The 14,761-nt window shown below is 39.4% G+C and overlaps 1 protein-coding gene across 4 annotated transcripts in view; it reads right to left on the bottom strand.

The window, feature by feature from the left end:
• The window catches only part of ESCO1 (establishment of sister chromatid cohesion N-acetyltransferase 1), a 79,607-nt gene that overhangs the window by 63,382 nt on the left and 1,464 nt on the right, over positions 1–14,761 (bottom strand). The gene's annotated exons all lie outside the window — the stretch shown is intronic.

The following is a 14,761-nucleotide window of genomic DNA, read 5'->3' as shown; positions in this document are numbered from 1 at the left end:
ACAAAAAAGGGCCGGCCCCGTGGCTTAGCGGTTAAGTGCGTGCGCTCCGCTACTGGCGGCCCGGGTTCGGATCCCGGGCGCGCACCGACGCACCGCTTCTCCGGCCACGCTGAGGCCGCGTCCCACATACAGCAACTGGATGGATGTGCAGCTATGACAGACAACTATCTACTGGGGCTTTGAGGGGAAAAAATAAATAAATAAAATCTTTAAAAAAAAAAAAAAAAAAGAATAACAAAAAAACAAACAACCCAATCAAAAAATGGGCAGAGGAAATGAACAGACACTTCTCCAAAGAAGATATACAGATGGCCAATAGGCACATGAAAAGATGCTCAACATCACTAGTCATCAGAGAAATGCAAATCAAAACCACACTAAGATATCACCTTACATCCGTTAGAATGGCTATAATCACCAAGACAAAAAGCAACAAATGCTGGAGAGGCTGTGGAGAAATGGGAACCCTAATCCACTGCTGGTGGGAATGCAAACTGATGCAGCCTCTGTGGAAAACATTATGGAGATTCCTCAAAAAATTAAAAATAGAAATACCTTATGATCCAGCTATCCCACTACTGGGTATCTACCCAACGAACCTGAAATCAACAACCGAAAGAGGCTTATGCACCCCTATGTTCATCACAGCATTACTCACTATAGCCAAGACATGGAAGCAACACAAGTGTCCCTCAACTGATGAATAGATAAAGAAGATGTGGTATATATATACCATGGAATACTACTCAGCCATAAAGAAAGACAAAATCATCCCATTTGCAACAACATGGATGGACCTGGAGGGTATTATGTTAAGTGAAATAAGCCAGAAAGAGAAAGACAAACAGGGCATGATTTCACTCATATGTGGAAGATAAACCAACACACTCATAGATAGAACTGTTTGGTGGTTACCAGGGGCTAGGGGGGTGGGGGGTGGGGGGTGGGCACAAGGGTTGGAGGGATGCACTTATATGGTGACTGATAAACAATAATGTACAACAAAAATTTCACAATAAAAAAATAATAATAAAAAAATGTAAAACCATTTTTGGGGATGAGGGAGGGGAGGAGAACTGACCAAATTTGGCCCAAGGGACAAAGCAGTTTATCAACTCCTGCTCTAGAGCACACGGGAGCAGCATTAAATAGTCTGTTAGGTTGATTAATTGAAGCCTAGACTCAATAGTGGCCTAGTCAATGAAGCTGAAACGCTCACTTTTCCCAGGTTTACTGAAGCAGGAGTTAAAAGGTTAGAGAGACAGGATTGCTAGATTAATCTACTCTATTCACTCTGCTCAGCCATACCCTAACTCACACTCCTGGGCAGCTCTAAACACCATCATGGTTCTGATAACTGGATACTGAGACTGTGCCCTGTCACTTGGGCAGGTTACTTGCCCAAGGCAGAGAAGGCAGTCATGTGTGACTGATACCAGGGTTGCTGCTACACAATGAGAGCAAGGAGGACTATTTCAGGAACTCAGAGGATTCACTGGGGCACCTCTTAAAACCTCTTTTTCCAGTATCTTGGTCAACAGACAACAAAGACAGGACCATCAAGCACTCAGATCCCACAGAATGAATATCCCCACCAAACTAAAAACAACTCATCCAGTCCAGTGCTAGCATAAACCAACATGATATAGGTAGATAGAGAAGGTAACCATTATTAATTTAGGCTTCATTACCACTTGCAGAAGAGAGACCCATGGCTAGTAACTGTTTTATATTATTTCTTTTCTCCCCTTCTCCTCCTCCACCATGTATGAAGGGCAAAGGTGGTGGCTAATGTTTTAAGTTGCAGGTGAAAAAAAATGACTGATTTGACATCACCGTCCCCCCTCATGATATGTTTAACAATGATACGACATTAATAATGAAAACGGAAAAACATACGACAGTACAAATAGCACAAAATAAGTAGATTTAATCCCAAATATATCAGAAATTACATTATATGTCCATGGATCAAATCCTCTAAATAAACAGATTATGAGACATACTTAGAACATAGAGATAGAGGAAGGTTTAAAGGACAAAGAGAAAGAAATAAACCATAAAAATATCAGCCAAAAGAAAGCGGGTATAGATACATTAATATCAAAACAAGAACTTTAAGACAAAAGCAATATTAAAGAGGGTCATATCATAATAATAAAAGGTTCAATCCAACAGGAAGATATACCAATATCAAACTGCATTCATCTAAGAACATAATTTAAAAATACAAAATTCCCGAATTGACATTTATAGTCCCCTAATTGACAGAAATACAAGGAAAATATACGAATGCAAAATCATAACAGAGAGATCTGGACACACCCCTCTCAGCAACTGAAAGAACCAGACAAAACAAACAAAAAAACTCCACTTATTATACAGAATATCTGAACAATTAATTTTAAACTTGACATAATGGATAGATATACAACATTATCCCAACAATTGCAAAACACATTCTTTTCAAGCAGACACAGAACATTTATAAAAATGCCCCTAAACACAGGACCTAAAGCAAGTCTCCACAAACATCCAAGGAATGATACCACAGAGTATGTTCTTTGATCACAATGCAATTATACTAGAAATGAATAACCCCCAAAACTCTATGTGGAAAATACCCAGAGGTTTGGAAATTAAGAAAATCTACTCCAGGGCCGGCCCCGTGGCTTAGCGGTTGGGTACTCGCGCTCCGCTACTGGCAGCCCAGGTTCGGATCCCGGGCGCACACCGGCGCACTGCTTGTCTGGCCATGCTGGGGCCGCGTCCCACATGCAGCAACTAGGAGGATGTGCAGCTATGACACGCAGCTATCTACTGGGGCTTTGGGGGAAAAATAAATAAATAAAATTAAAAAAAAAAAAAAAAGAAAATCTATTCCACATAACCCATAAGAAATCACACTTAAAAAAAAACACAAGGTGGGTGAACTTGTCCTACCAGATGTCAACACTTACCATAAAACCACAGTAATGTGTGGTATTGGTTTAGGGATAGACAAATAGACCAATGGAACAGACTAATGACACAAAATTGAGTGCTCAGAAATCAGATTCATGTATATATAGTCAATTGGTTTATAACAGTGCTACAGCTAGGAAAATAGATTTTTAAAGAAATAGTGCTGGGACAACTGGATATCATTTGGGGAAAAAAGTGAAATTGGATTCCTACCTCATACCATATACCAAAGTCTATGCCAAATGGATTGATTAAAGACATAAAATGTGAAACGTGAAACACAACTTAGAACAGATTAGTATCCACAGATTAGGTAAAAAAAAAAAAAAAAAAAAAAAAAAAGAAATCCCACAAACCAATAAACAGCCAACCAAAGAAAAAAATGGACAAAGACAACGGCAAAGGCAACGATGACCAAGAAGAAAAGCGCGATGGACAACCACCACAATGGCTAAAATTTAAAAGTTTGGACACACAGTGTTGATGAGAATGTGGGGTAATGTGCAGCTGATGGCAATATTAATTGCTCAAACACTTTGGAGTACAGGCCAGAAGAGCAACCAATCCACAATGAAATAGATGCATGAAGAATCCTAAAAGGAACCTTGAGGCTAGTGGGGGAGGGATAGGGAACCTCTGGACCTGACATTTGAATATGGGTATTAATGCCAGGCATGTGACACTTGGGGGAAAAAACACCCTAGCATCTTAGAAAACTAGGCAAAAGAAAAGTGAGGCAATTATTAACTCCAGGAAGAAAGAAAAGGGGGATATAGTTTCAGAAGAATACTTAGCTCAGCAACAAACAATATTTACACAGTTATAACAACACTCACTATTGGCTTAACCAATAACTGAAATATAACTCTACTAAGGGGATATAGGAGAGAAAGCAGGAGAGCTAAATTCTAAACTAGAGGCAGAAAGTCAGTAATGTCTGAAATTGATAAATCAAAATACAGCAGTTATTGCATAGCACCAAAAATATGGAGCTAGACACTAAGAGAAACAACTAGAAAAGTGAAAGTGGTAGCTTCTGGAGAAAGGTACTAGGAGATGGGGAAAGGTGAGGAGTGGAATATTTGTCACTGTAAGGTTTTTAGTGCAATTTGACTTTAATAACAATGTACATGTACTACTTTGAAAATTTTAATAAAGTTCTCCACTCACTGCATTTCTGTCAATTTATCCTGGCATTCAAGAGATGTGCTTTATTAGCATATAAAGGTTTTAGCCATTTTTAAAATTTAGAGTACATGTAAAATATATTTTAAAATCTCACTAAAATAGAAGTTCTGAAAATTATTTACCCCATTGACTCAACAGGTCAAAGAAAATGAGAACATAAAAATAAATCTAGAAATGCAAGAGAACATAATTCAATATTTAAAAAACTTTAATTCATAGGAATACTATCCAGAGAGAGATTTTTATTGGGCTACTAAACATCTGAAACTCATCCCCAACTCTTCTCTTAAACTTCATATCCAATCAATCCATCCTTAACAAAGCCTGTCTACCTTCAAAACACATCCAAAATCTGACCACCTAACATCTCTACCACTACCCACACTGGTCCAAGCCACCATTATCCTTCACCTGGAGTTTTGTAATAGCGTCCTAATTGGTAACTCTGCCTTCAGCCTTGTCCCTCCTACCTCTCCCCTTCAGCTTCTTCTCAACAAAACATCCAAGGTGATCCTTTTAAAATTTAAGTCAGGCTCTGTTATTTCTCTGCTCAAAACCCTCCAGTGACTTCCCATCTCAATGAGAGGAAAAGCAAAGGCTCGATGTTAACTATTAACTACGTCCTAGTTTTGCCTCTGCTCATTCTGCTCCAGTTATTTGGCCCCCTTGCTATTCCTTGAATGCATTAAGCCTATGCTCATCTGAGGCTAAAAAGTGTTCCAGGCAGAGGGAAAAGCTCTGCTTTCAAAGAACTGACCATCTTTTTGTTCCAGAATGCAGCAAAAGATAAGTTACCCAAAATAATACAAAATGTGTTTTGATATCAAAATTAGTGTGCATGTGTACAATGTGCACAAGCACACACACACACTCCTAATCTCATATACAAAGAGATATGAAAAGCCCAAATTAAAACAAATTAGCATTTTTAAGAGAACATAAGCATAGCTAAATGATCTACCACCACCAAGTAAAACTGATAAAAGGAACACAGATGATTGAATTTTAGAAATTCTATTAATATACGACATCAACCAGTCAGACAAAAACAATTACCCTATCAGCTCAATGTAACTACCCCCCCACCAAAAAAAACACTTCTTAAAATTAAACACCCTTTTTTCTACACAGCCATAGGACTATTTTACCCAATCTGCTCTTGGTATATCAAACATCATTGGAAACTTCTAGCCATTTCAAGGTGCAGTAATTCCATCAGAAGATTTCAGCTCAGTACACTTCTCAATTCCAAAATAATTTACTAAAGGACTGTTTCCCCAAGCAATTACAAAAGCCTCTTCAGTTCCATAAATCATTGGCGCAAATTCAGGCCATCTAACCAGCTGGGAAAGATTTCACTTCTGAGACAACAGAATAACTTTTCACCAAAAGTCAGCTTGAACCTGGCACAAAGCGAAGACTGCAAGGTCTACCAAAACCATCAGACTTCTTACACTGAAGAGCTTCAATCCGCACAGATCCAGTCTTAAAGGCCCTCATATTGGTTATCTTTTCCCTTATCATCTTTCTCCTGACTCTCCTTCCACTGCTGATCTCCCTCTTTCTTAACTCTTTCCACTGGGGCTCACATGAATCTTGTCCCAGTGAAAATAAGCTTCCTACCTTCAATCTCTTCACATAATGCAAAGTCTACTTCCTAGCTTTAATTGAAAAATGGTTCTCTCCAAACTATCCCTTTTTCTCTACAGCTCTCCAGCAGTGGGCTAAATGGTAGCCCCCAAAAAGTACATCCTCATCCTAATCCCTGGAACCTGTGAATGTGACTTTATTTGGAAAAAAGGTCTTTGCAGATGTAATTACGTTAAGGACCTTGAAATGAGATCATCCTGGATTACCCAGATGGGCCCTAAATCCAATGACAAGTATCCTTATAAGAGACACACAGAGGGAGACAGACACAGAAAGGAGAAAGTAATGTGAAAACAGAAGCAAAGACTGGAGTAATATGGTCACAAGCCCAAGAATGCAAAGGCAGCCACCAGAAGCTGGAAGAGGCAAGGAACAAATTCTCCCCTAGAGCCTATGGAGGGAGTGTGCCCATGCATACACCTTGATTTCTGACTTTTGGTCTCCGGAACTGTGAGAAAATAAATTTTTGTTGTTTTAAGTCATCAAGTTTGTGGTAATTTGTTACGGCAGACATAGGAACTGATATACCTCCTAAGCAGGTTATATCACACGAAGGGACCTACAGTGTTCCCAGCACAGCAATTTTTCATCTCTTAAACAAAATTCTTTTCTTTTAAGGTTTATGCCATCCTGCTCTTATATCCTCTATTTTCCCTCATTATCTACTGACCACCAAAAACTCTTCAATCATAGTTTTCTTCCCAAACCAAACTATTACCATCGTCATAGGCTATAAAGTTCACACGAATGACCCTTAATCTCCTTAACTCCAATAACCTACCAATTTTTTTTTTTTGTGAGGAAGATCAGCCCTGAGCTAACATCCATGCCAATCCTCCTCTTTTTGTTGAGGAAGACTGGCCCTGGGCTAACATCCATACCTATCTTCCTCCACTTTATGTGGGATGCTGCCACAGCATGGCCTGACAAGCGGTGCATAAGTGCATACCCGGGATCCGAACCCGGGCCGCCAGCAGCGGAGCTCGCACACTTAACCACTACGCCACGGGGCCAGCCCAGAGCCTACCAATTCTTATTCCACTTCAACTGCACAATCCTTTTGCCACATCCAAGAGATAAGAGAAATATTTACTGAAAGTCTGAGTCTGGCGGTTTGTCAAGTTCATAATCCCTGTCTGGTGCTTTAAAAAAAAAAAAAAGCCTTAGGGAGTTCACAAATAGTTACATTCTGAACCTCCTAACCCTGCATGCTCCCCATAACCGATTAGATAAGGGTGGTTCCTGACCCAAGAGTAGCCAACACATAGTGACTATAATGCAAAGTTTCCCAACCTCGCCACTATTAACATTTTGGACCAGATAAATTCTTTGTTGTGGGAGAGCTGCCCTGTGCATGGAGGATGTTTAGCCACAGCATTCCTGGCCTCTACCCACTAGATACCAGTAGCGTCCCACCTTCAGTTCTGACAATCAAATATATCCAGACAATGCCAAATGTCCCCTGGGAGGCAAAATTACCACTAGTTGAGCATTTGGCCTTCCTTTTAATTCCCCTAGCTAGGGAAATTACAACAAGGTAAACCAAATGCTAGAGCTGCACTATTCTCAGCAACCTTCTGAGTCCTGAAATACATTCAGGTTTGTTTAAGGCCTGGTTTGTTGTTTTCAGCAAAGCCCAGTGTTTGGTGATTCCTATTCTTTTCTTCCACAGGATCTGGCTCTATAAATCGAGTCGTCTCTTCCTTATTTCTCTGTATCCTGCCAATTCATTCACCCACTATTTAAGGTAATCCAAGTGTTTCTCAAATTCAAAATGCCCAATAAATACCTAGAGATTAAAAAACATTTTAAGGGGCCGGCCCTGTGGCTTAGCGGTTAAGTGCGCGTGCTCCGCTGCTGGCGGCCCGGGTTCGGATCCCAGGCGCGCACCGACGCACCGCTTCTCAGGCCATGCTGAGGCCGTGTCCCACGTACAGCAACTAGAAGGATTTGCATCTATGACATACAGCTATCTACTGGGGCTTTGGGGGAAAAAATGAAAAAAAAAAAAAAAAAAACCATTTAAAAACATTTTAAGGAACATAAAGTTTAAACTAATTAATACTAACCAAAAAACATATGTCACAACTGAGGCGACAATAGACCATTAACAGAGAGTGCAACAGAAAACACACATGATAACACAAGGTATTGCCCCTAATAAATTTCTCTAAACATTCAAAGATTAAATCTCTCTATTTACAAATGGCTCCAAAATATAAGTGGGTGACATGCTCATCAACTCATTTTAAGTGTGCAATATGGCTGGGCATCTAAAACTTGAGAACAAAGCTAAAAAGAAAACTATAAGCCCCAAGTCAATAACATTTTAGCAACAAGATAGCCACTATCACCAAGTAAAGTTTATTCTAAGAAGAGGAGAAACATCACCATAAAAACTGTTTTCAGAATTAATCATTTTAATAGAAAAAACAAATTGTAAAATTCTTATAATTTTCTCAGTAGATTGATAATAGGTATTTAGTAAAAGTCAACATTAGTTAAAACTCTGAAAAAGCTAGACATGGACAATTTCTTTAATTTTTTAAATTCTCTTCCTCCACTGGCCTTTTATAAATTAACATTCCTCATGGTTTTGTCTTCTCATCACAAAAGACACTCACTGGGTAATTTCATCTATATTCATACTTTTAATTACTACCTATAAACTGTTTACATACAATGAATATCCCCAACACAAATCTCCACCCCTAGTGCTCTCAGATACCCGACAGCCTACTGGACATCTCCATTCCGATGTCTTAAAGGCACCTTAAACTCAACTGTCAAACACTCAACTCATTCCACTATGTCCACCCTCCACAATTTATTACACTACCATATACCCATATCAAAAGAATAAAGCCCCCTGCCCAAAAAAGACAATGTATACATATGACAGCAATGACAACAGCAGCAGCATTTATATTAGCAAAAAATATACATAAAACAGCCCAAATGCCCAAAAGAGAAAAAATAAAATGCCAAGATAGATTTTTGATAGTCATCAGAAATGAGGTACATAAACTGCACAAATATAATTTTGTAATAAAAATATAAATTAATGTGTCATACATGTGTGTGCTAACATATTAAACACACTAAAAGAATACACACTAAAATGTAAACAGTGGTTAACCCTAGCATCGTAAAAGATGGAGACGAAAGGGTATACAAAGAATGAAAGAATACCTGCACATTTTACTTATATGTTTATGCACTGTTTGAACCTTTCACATCAAAAATGAATATACTGGGGCCGGCCCAGGGGTGTAGTGGTTAAGTTCAAGCACTCTGCTTCAGCAGCCCATGGTTCGCCAGTTCGGATCCAGGGTGCGGACCTCCTCACTGCTCATCAAGCCATGCTAAGGCAGCGTCCCACATAGAGCAACTAGAAGGATGTACAGCTATGACATGCAACTATCTACCGGGGCTTTGGGGGAAAAAAAGCAAAAAAGGGGGAAGATTGGCAACAGATGTTAGTTCAGGGCCAATCTTCCTCAAAAAATAAAAAAGAAAGAAAGAAAGAAAATACTTACCAGTTGTGAAATAAAAAACTATATACTGTTTATACACTGAGAAAGCTCAAAAGTGAATGTCAATACTAATACACAAATGTTCATAGCAGCATTATTCATAATAGCCAAAAAATGGACACAACCCAAATGTCCATCAACTGATGAATGGATAAACAAAATGTGGTATATACATAAAATGGATGCACTATTGTGATTTATAAAAAATAACATATTTGGTCATTCAGATGACCAAAATACATTTCTCATATACATTTGGTCTCCTTCGACAGTTCCTGGCTCACAGCTCCACAACTGGAGGAATTGGAACTAGGAATTTCAATTTCCTAAGTGACGAGAGCCATAAAGATGCCTTCTGCTATGTTAACAAAGTGACTTTTGGAACTCATCCAAGGGTTGGGGCTGGTTGCCAGGTGAAGCAGCCACGTGATCCGAGGATTGGAACTTTCAGTTCCACCCCCTGATCTCCCCAGTGGCTGGGGGGGGGGGGGGGGCCTTGAAGTTGAATCAATAGAGAATAGCCAATGACTTAGTCAATCGTGACTACTAATGAAGCCTCCATAAAAACCCAAAAGGACAGCATGTCAGCCCTTTTTTTCAGAGCTTCCACATCAGGGAACCAGAACACTTCCATGTGCCATCGTGCAGGGCCCCAAGCTCCACGAGGACAGAAGCTCCTGTGTTCAGCACCTCGCCCTATGTATCTCTTCACCTGGCTGTTGATTCGTATCCTTTACTATCCTTTGTAACAAACTGGTAATCTAGTGAGTAAACGGTTTCGAGTCCTGTAAGCCATTCTAGCAAATTAATCAAACCAAAGGAGGGGGTCATGGGAACCTGCCATTTGTAGCCCACAGGTCACAAGTACCTGGGCTTGTGACTGGCCTCTGAAGTGGAGAGCAGTCTTGTGGGAATGAGCCCTTTACCTATGGAATCAGATTCTATCTTCAGATAAATAGTGACAGAATTCAGATGAATTCTCAGACACCCTGCTGGCATCTGAGAACCCCTTGTTGGTATGGGGAAGTCTCCATACACACGTTGGAACTGGGTCCAGGAACCCTTTGCAATGGAAGATTATATTTAGCCATAGATAGGAATGAAGTACTGATATATTTTTTAAGGGATGAACCTTAAAAACATTATGCTAAGTAAAAAAAGACAATCACAAAAGGCCACATGTATAATTCCATGAAATGTCCAGAAGAGACAAATCCACAAAAACAGAAAGTAGATCGGTGGTAGTAATGCACTGGGGAGGAAAGGAAATTAGGAGTGACATATTAGTACAGGTATGGGGCTTCTTTTTGGGGTGATGAAAATATGCTAAAATTAGACATTGGTAGTGGTTGCACAATTCTGTGAATATACTAAAAACCACTAAGTTGTATGCTTTAAGGGTAGATTACATCTCCATAAAGTTATTACCAAAAAAGTGAATCTGAAATGATACAGATTTTAATATGCATCACATTTTTAAAATAAGCCTAATTTGTCTTCCGAAAATTATTAACTATTTTTGTTTTTGAAGAAAAATTTCACTTAGTAACTCAGTGACAACAAACTTTCAAATACTAGTTGAACTGACTTAACAAAATAAAACAGTAAATTTCAAATTTTCATGTTAACAAGATTATCTTCTTAAAAACTAGCAGGATTTTTTTTATCTAACAACTCAACTTTCTGATGGGCTAAAATAGTCTAAAACTATATATGTTAAAAATATACAGGGCCGGCCCCATGGCTTAGTGGTTAAGAGCTCGCGCTCCGCTACTGGTGGGCCGGGTTCGGATTCCGGGCACGCACCAACGCACCGCTTCTCCGGCCATGCTGAGGCCACATCCCACATACAGCAACTAGAAGGATGTGCAACTATGATGTACAACTATCTACTAGGGCTTTGGGGAAAATAAATAAGTAAATAAATAAATAAATAAAGATTTATTAAAAAAAAAAACACACATATACAGAGAGAGATGCTGAGGACAGGCGTATTCCCTATCCTTAAATATCTTACAGAGAAATTATCTAAGAAGTGTATGTTCTCTGGGCCGGCCTGGTGGCGCAAGCGGTTACGTGTGCGCGCTCCGCTGCAGCGGCCCGGGGTTCGCCGGTTCAGATCCCAGGCGCACACAGACGTGCCACTTGTTAAGCGATGCTGTGGCGGCGTCCCATATAAAGTAGAGGAAGATGGGCACAGATGTTACCCCAGGGCCTGGCCAGTCTTCCTCAGCAAAAAAGAGGAGGATTGGCATCAGATGTTAGCTCAGGGCTGGTCCTCCTCAAAACAACACAAACAAAAAAAGAGATATGTTCTCTAAAATGGAACTATACCTGCATTATTAAGAATATAGGGGCAGGCCCCGTGGTGGAGTGGTTCAAGTTCAGCGCATTCCGCTTCGGAGGCCCAGGTTCACGGGTTTGGACCTACACCACTCACAAGCCACACTGTGGTGGCGACCCACATATAAAGTAGAGGAAGACTGGCACAGATGTTAGCTCAGGGCTAATCTTCCACAAGCAAAAAAAAAAAATAAGGAAGATTGGCAACAGAGGTTAGCTCAGGACTAATCTTCCTCAGCAAAAAAAAAAAAAAAAAGAATGTCAGAAAGACTGTACTATCTGTATAGAAAAAATTAAGTTGTTATATTAGTCTTTCTCTTAACCATCAATAAAGATGACACAATATAAACATTTCCTAATATAAAGTCCTTAGAAAAGCTCCTGGAACATCATAGGCACTTAAGTATTAGCTATAATAATAATTAGCCATAATAATATCACTGATACAATAATATTTTTGATGAAAAGAGCATAAAAAAGAAAATGTTTACCTTAGTTATCCTGGTTTCACTTAACTACTTGACAACTCCATTTCCATATTATAATTATCACTTTCAGCTTCAATAACTACATTAATTCTAAACTATTCTATTATTTACGTTAAAGCAGTAGTTCCCAAAATGTGGTATGGCAACCGTGGGCATTCCAGAGACCCTTTCAGGGGTTTGTGAGATCAAAATCATAAGTGAGTAAAAAGATCAAAATGCAAACAGATCAATGAACTTTAGTGCAACATTGTACAAAAAGTATACAGACATGGCTTCAGATTCTACTCTGCAACTAACCTTTAAGAAATTACCACTTGTTGGGGCCAGCCCGGCGGCGCAAGTGGTTAAGTGTGTGCGCTCCGCTGACGCAGCCCAGGGTTCGCCAGTTCAGATCCCGGGCGCGCACCGACGCACCACTTGTCAAGCCATGCTGTGGCGGCGTCCCACATAAAGTGGAGGAAGATGGGCATGGATGTTAGCCCAGGGCCAGTCTTCCTCAGCAAAAAAGAGGAGGATTGGCAGATGTTAGCTCAGAGCCAATCTTCCTCACAAAAAAAAAGAAAGAAATTACCATTTGTTGAGGTTTGTTGTAGCATCAGAGAAGAATATCACAATTATCTCAAAAGGTTACTAAAGTACTCCTCCCAACATAATCCCAAGATTATACTTTAACCAGAACAATATATAACAACAGACTGAATGCAGACACTGATAGAAGAATCCAGCTGTCTTCTATTAGGCCAAACATCAAAGAGATTTACAGGGGCTGGCCCAGTGGCATAGTGGTTAAGTTTGCGCTCCGCTTCAGCAGCCCGACATTCACAGATTCAGATCCCAGGCAAGGACCGACACACCACTCATCAAGCCATGCTGTGGTGGTGTCCCACATACAAAATAGAGGAAGATGGGCACAGATGTTAGCTCAGGGCCAATCTTCCTCAGCAAAAAGAGGAAGATTGGCAATGGATGTTAACTTATGGCCAAGCTTCCTCAGGAAAAAATAAATAAGAGATTTACAAAAATGTAAAACAGTTGCCATTCTTTCACTGATTTTTTTTGTTTCAGAAAACAGTAAAAAATGTTACTTACATTAACTTGTAGTTTCTTAGCTTTTTTTTTTTTTTTTGCTGCAGAAGAGTCACCCTGAGCTAACATCTGTTGCCAATCTTCCTCTTTTTTTTTGCTTGAGGAAGATTAGCCCTGAGCTAACAATCTGTGCCAATCTTCCTCTATTTTGTATGTGGGTCACCACCACAGCATGACTGATGAGTGGTGTAGGTCCGCACCCAGGATCTAAAGCCGCAAACCCAGGCCGCTGAAGCGGAACTCGCTGAACTTAACCACTACGCCACAGGGCCGGCCCCAGTTTATTAGTTATTTTTAATGAATTAATAAATATATTTAAATTAATTTCAAATACAGTAACTATCAATAGATATAAGCCATATAAAAAAACGCTATTTGGAGTCCCACATAATTTTTAAGAGTGTAAAGGGATCCTGACCAAAAAGTTTGGGAACCACTACATGAAAGTAATACTTAATACCCCATTTTTATTTAAACTCAGAGTTGTTTTCTCTGTGAATCTCACATATGCAGCCATAAATGTTTAAAGTAAGCCAAAGATAGTAGAGGACATGAATCTTGCTTTCTTCAGATGTACTGCAATGAAATTAAGTGTAAGAGATAGCCCCCTCAAAAAAGAAAAGACAGGATTTTCAGGTTAGCGGAATGACATATTTGCCAAAAGCAACTACAGTAGCATAATATAGCTGTAATACAAAACTTACGCAGAAATAGAGCCAAAGAATTTTCACTGTGCCAAGAAAAAAAGATGCACAGAAAAACATAAAAGTCTGGGCTTCCAAAAGGTTAACTGTCCTTAAGTGAATTACCTATGATAACAATTTTACTGGAGTTACACAACTACCATCTAAATTTCTGATCACATTCAGTAGAGGTTATTCAAAGAACTCTATGTGTAATATAAATCTGTTAATAAAAGTCATGAAAAAATATTTAACTATTAAAAAATCCATTATTTTGAATTGTATAATGCTAGTCACTCTCATTATCAGAATACACACAATCAGCTTTGTGCTGTAACGAATTACCAAGCTAAATAAGGCCATCCAGCAAAGGGGGTCAATGGCCTTCATTAATTAGGTTCCTTTCTCAGTTCTTCTGGGAGCATAACATCGATTTTGGGGAGGTGGGTAACTTATCAATTTAAATGCCTAGCACAAAACCTGTATGGGGCTGATGTTAAAAAAATTACTTGTTCACTACAGAATTATAATACTGATCAATGAGAAATGATAGCATATTTTCCTCAGCCTGGAATGAATAAGGAGGACAGAAGCTCATAAGCCAGTGCAAGTTCTGTTCTAAGAAGAGTACTTCCAAAGTCACACATATGACCTAAGGGGCATATACTGCATTCTGCCTAAAAGGAGGAAGTGTCTCTGTTAGTTTTCTCATTTCCTCACATGCCCTAGCCCTGAATTTGCAGCTTCCAAATTAAGCACTTTTTAAGCACTTTTCATGCTACCCTCACATCTAATTCCATGGTGAGAATTTTTTAACTTTTTC

This window comes from Ceratotherium simum, chromosome 14 (genome assembly GCF_057802395.1).
Source record: "Ceratotherium simum simum isolate JZ-2026a chromosome 14, ASM5780239v1, whole genome shotgun sequence".
NCBI classification, from domain to species: domain Eukaryota; kingdom Metazoa; phylum Chordata; class Mammalia; order Perissodactyla; family Rhinocerotidae; genus Ceratotherium; species Ceratotherium simum.
Note: the sequence above shows the minus strand (reverse complement) of the source record. Positions and strands in the feature narration are given on the sequence as shown.